The sequence below is a fragment of the Castor canadensis genome, chromosome 5 (genome assembly GCF_047511655.1).
Source record: "Castor canadensis chromosome 5, mCasCan1.hap1v2, whole genome shotgun sequence".
Taxonomy (NCBI): Eukaryota; Metazoa; Chordata; class Mammalia; order Rodentia; family Castoridae; genus Castor; species Castor canadensis.
This window is the reverse complement of record NC_133390.1, coordinates 152,876,603-152,882,001: the sequence shown is the minus strand read 5'-3', so window position 1 is coordinate 152,882,001 and position 5,399 is coordinate 152,876,603. Positions and strand designations below refer to the sequence as shown.

General features: G+C 39.8%; 1 pseudogene; it reads left to right on the top strand.

Moving 5' to 3' along the window:
• The first annotated feature begins 528 nt into the window (after positions 1-528).
• Positions 529-2,239, top strand: LOC109694550 (charged multivesicular body protein 5-like; annotated as a pseudogene).
• The last annotated feature ends 3,160 nt before the right edge of the window (positions 2,240-5,399 follow it).

Below are 5,399 nucleotides of genomic sequence, written 5' to 3'. Positions count from 1 at the left end.
ACCTGAATTCATGCTGTCACTCCTGCTGAAAAGTCCTAATGAAATCCCAAGAAGACATGAAAGAGGGAAAGTATTAAATGTATAGCAGCATCAGAATCCTGAAAAAACAGTGAACCAGATTTCTTTTTTGGTTTGGCAGTACTAGGGTTTGAACTCAGGGCCCTGGACTTGCTAAGCAGGCCCATGCATTTTTTAAAAGTCCTGGATAATAGAGTAGAAGGAAATGTGTGATCAGAAAAAGAGAACTGAATTCTTGCAGTTATGCCTGCTTCCTCCCCAAACCTCACTAAAACAGCAATAAATTGGTGGAGGAAGAAGGATAAAACCACAAGGACAAAATCAAGGCAAGACTAGGATAGTGATATCAAGAATAAATATTTTAGCTGGGTGTGGTGCCTTAAATCTGTAATACTAGCTAGTCAGGAGTTGGAGATTGGGAGAATCACAGTTCAAAATCAGTCAGGGCAAAAAATCCAGGAAAGTTTCTGATTCTCCTCCAGTGTTTGGGTTTTTTTGCAGCAGCCCAAAATGAGCCAATTCTTCAGGAAAGCAAAGCCCAAGTCCCCATTGCCCAGCCTAACTGACTGCATTGGCATAGTGGATAGCAGGGTAGAATCCATTGACAAAAAGATTTCCTGATTGGATGCTGAGTTAGTGAAGTATAAGGATCAAATCAAGATGAGAGAGGATCTTGCCAAGAATATGGTCAAGCAGAAAGCCCTGAGGGTTTTAAAACAAAAGTGGATGTATGAGCAGTAGCAGGACAACCTGGCCCTGTGGTCCTTTAACATGGAACAAGCCAAGTATACCATCCAGTCATTGAAGGACACCAAGACCACGGTCGATGGAATGAAACTGGAAGTAAAGAAAATGAAGAAGGCATACAACCACGTGAAAACTGACCAGCTTGAGTATTTACAAGACCAGCTAGAGGATATGATGTAAATCCAAATGAAATCTAAGAAGCACTGAGTCACAGTTACATTGTTGGGGGAATATTTTGACAGACCGAGAAACCAAGCGACACTCGGAGGAGTGGAGAACTCAGATTTTATTTCATGCTTGCGGGCCCAGACATATACCCTGTCTGAGCCCTGATCAAAGGATTCACAGGATATTTAAAAGGCAGTGCAGGGCATCAAGTTACAAAAATGTGGTCAGGTTATTAGGGCTAACAGTGAGTTAGAGACCTAAGATAGAGTTAGAGACCTAAGGTTGTTTAAATAAGGTCATCAGGGGAGACCTGCTTTGGAAAGTTTATTTACAAGCAGAGACAAAGGAAGGCGGGAATGGGTACTTATCTCTGCACAGTGTCCTTTATCTCGGTCCTGAAATTTTGCATGGTTTTAATGTGCAATTCCTCATGCTCTACATCTCTGGCATGCTTTACAACTGTTTCAAGGCTGTCTTCCTCTTTATTTTACAGTCCTGTTTCAAGGCTATCTTCCTCCTCAATTAGATGAAGATGACCTAGAAGCAGAATTGGATTGGTGATGAGTTTCTGGCTGATGAAGATAGCTCTTACTGGGATGAAGGAAGCAGCATCTGCACTTGGAATTCTAGAAGGTGTTCTCACTGACATGAAAAGCAAGGATGGAGCTCTGGTGGATGAATTTGAATTGCCACAGATCCCTGCTTCATAAACTTGCATCATTCAAGTTCATCATGTAAAATACATACATATTCAGGGACTAGGAGATGTTTCCAAATTTGCCATAACAGGTTTAGATCCTTTCCTTTAAGAAAGGTTAATTATACTGCTCCTTTATTATTATTTTCTCTGTTAAGAAACTCATTGCCTAGGGAAGCTTTCTGTATACTAAAATTGGATACTTTTTCACTTAGGGAAGACTAATTTAAAAGCATCTTTGACTTTATATGACTTGTTTTCATTTATTAATAATAATCTGAGATAAAGCCAAGGAGAAGAGAATCTAAATTCTATGACAGTGTAACTACAATTTCGTTGTGACTGTAATTAATTGATAAGATAATAGGTGAGATTATTGAGACTATTCATATTATGATTCAAAACCACTTTCTATTGTATTATTGGTGGGTTAAAGTGATAGCCTTTTTTGATAGATTTTGTTGTGTCTTGTGAGCAAATCATTACTGTGTGCAATATTGGAATGGAATTATAGCTATTGTCATGAATGGATATTTTGGTTCTATGGTTTCCACAGTATTTATAGCTTGACGTGTAATCAATAATGAATATTTCTTGATATTTAATGTATAGGACATTTATTTATATTATACTCAATAAATATGTTTCAAAAAAAAATTCTTGAGACCGCCATCTCAACCAATGACTGGGTACACCTGTCATCCTGAGGCAGGTTAGCAAACAGGGAAAATAACTCACTCTGGGGCCCGTTTCTCTTTTTTTTTTTTTTTTTTGCAGTACTGGAGTTTGAACTCAGGGTCTACACCTTGAGCCACTCCACCAGCCCTTTTTTTTTGTTATGGGTTTTTTCGAGATAGGATCTTGCAAACTTTTAAACCACGATCCTACCGATCTCTGCTTACTGAGTAGCTAGGATTATAGGCATAAACCACCAGCACCCCACCCTCCTTATCTTAAACGAATAGATATCCTACTCACCCAGCCTGGCCCTGAGCGATTTCTCCAGCAATAAACCCCCTCTGAGTTGTAAATACACTGATAGTATTTGCAAGATAATGTCCAAAGGAGTGCCTCAGGGCCTGGTTTGAATAAAATGCTGAATATTATACAGTAAAAAGGAGGCTTGCCCCCAATTTGAACTCCCAGGACAAGTCCTCTAGTTAACACTTCACGAATATTGGTCACATCTCATACATACAATTAAAGACCTAAAAATTAGCATAAGCACATGTGCAAAATACCCCATGTTATGTGATAAGGCCATGTTAATTAACCTGCCAGACACCTCAGCCCTTTCCTAAGGACTGCCCAGACTTTTCCTGCCTTACAATTTATAAATTGGGCTTAAACAAATCAATGCTTCCTTGCCACCTCACAGAGCCCACTACTTCTTCTCTTGCAGGGCTTTCTCTTAGTCTTTCTTTCCTTTCAATAAAGTTTTGCTACTGATTTGCAATTTGTGTCTCTGTCCAGTTTGCTATACAGGTGACACAAGAACTTGGGATCTTCTGGCCTAGTCTTCTTAGACCACTCAGCCTGGTAACAATCCCAGCTGCATGGAGAAACACAAATAGGAGGATCGAGACAGCTGTACATAAAGCGAGACCCCTATCTCAACAATAAATGGTACAAAAAAGGGTTTGCAGAGTGGCTCAAGTGGTACAGCACCTGCCTAGCAAGTGCAAAGCCCAGAATTCAAACCCTAATACTGCCAAAAAAGACAGAGCAAATACTTTTAGACATTTTCCTCTGGCACAGTAGAGAAAGATATAATGATTCCAAAGTTGGGGAAATTATGATTGCTTGATCCCTGAGATCTTGACATAATACCTTCTCTAACTGAATAAAAGCAAATACCGTATACTGGGAATTTACCCACATTTCACATTCCCAAGGAATGAAATTCCATTGCCACAACATATCTAATTAATCCACAATGACTGAAGTGGTAGACAGTTTTATCGTTCAATAAAGTTACAGTTTAACTTTAGAAACCAATAGGTTCTATGATTTTACAGCCTAGCTGTGTAGTTGGACAGAAGGATTTTTATGGCCCTGTGGAAAGTTAATCAGTCTTGAATCATACCTAAATGTTCTTGGAATTCATTCATTTTATTAATGCTGTCTGTATTTGTTTTACACACACACACACACACACACACACACACACACACAATTTTTCCTGCCCAGGCAAACCAGCTTCTTCTAGCTTCCTCTGCTGCTGGCTCCTTCCTTAATGAGTTACATAGTTGGGTTTTTTTGTTGGTTTTTGTGTGTGTGTGTGTGTGTGTGTGTGTGTGTGTGTGTGTAACTAGGGCTTAAACCCAAGGCCTTGTGCTTGCTAGGCAAGCACTCTAACTGCTTGCTCCACACTGCCAACCAATGAGTTACATAAATTTTTGATAAGTATTCACAATCTTTTGGTTTTAGGATTTTGCTTTTAACACTGCTTTCCATTTTCTCAGTTCTGCCAAGGAAATGAAACTGAACCAAATAAGAGGAAAACTACAAGATTTGTGCTATGGGGGGATACCCCCAAAACACCTCAGAAATGAGGGATGCTACATAGTTCTGATATCAGGGTGAGGGCTTGTGATAAACAGCAGGATGAGGTTGAACTTGGTGGTCCTCTACCTGGATAGGAAAGTAGAGTTTGCCATCTGGGAAGGTTGCACCCCAAAAGCTGTAGGCTTAGGGAGATTCAGCAGAGCTGAGGGTGAGGCTGCTGGAGTGGACACTGGGGAGCTGAGTAAATCTACATTTTGAACAGGGACCCTGGCATTAACCCTATTCTCTGAGCCAGAAAAATTCCATACTATCCACCACTCACCCCCTTTCAATTACATCCTCCACTCACCAGGCAAAAGGTAGGAGGAGTCTTATCTACAGAATGGTAACCAGACCAGAGAAAAATAGCTACAGAAAGTGACATTTGGAGGGGGATCCTCCCAATGAACAGCCATTCCCTTGTCCCATGAGATTAGTCAATAAACTTTACCCGGAGGTACAACGCTCTAATTCATATGCATGTGAACAGATACATGGGTCACCAGAGAGTTGAAGGAAGCTGCTAGCCTGGAAATCAGAGACTGAACAGAACAAAGGAACACAATGACAAGGAGCAAAAAAAATCTTTTCAAATCTATTATAATTAATATTCCCAGAGTGATTGGAGAAGATTTTGCATCTATGAAATAAGATAAAAATTATATAGATAGATAAACCTAAGTATGAATATAGATATCTCCAAAGAACTTGGAAAGAGATTTTAGACATTAAAACATTATTGCACATTTTTAAATTAAGAGTTGGAAGATAACATTGGGAATGCTTCCCAGAAAGGAAACAAGATAGATATTAGAGAGATAGATAATTAGAAAAGCCCACGGGGATGGCGAATCCTCCTCTTCCCTTTGTTATTATCTATATTCAGACAAGAAAACATGTCCCCGTCAATGTAGCTCTGTATTTGGAGCATGCGGGTAGTACACTGATTCTGCTTCTATATTGCTAACACTGCATACTTGGATTTTGTTCAGTGGTGCTGGGAGGGTGGGTGAAGAAGCAAAAGTAGAGGTATGTAGCCTCTTGCTTAAGATTTGTAGCCCCAAAGAAGACCTTGTTCAAATTAAGGTGTATCCTAAAACCTGCACCCTGTGGGTAAGTATGAACCAAAACTGAACTCGCTCCCTTTTCCTGCTCCAGGGGGACTTTAGAGAAGATTATTTTGTGGGTGAACAAAGTCAGAGAAAAAAAGATACGAGTAAAA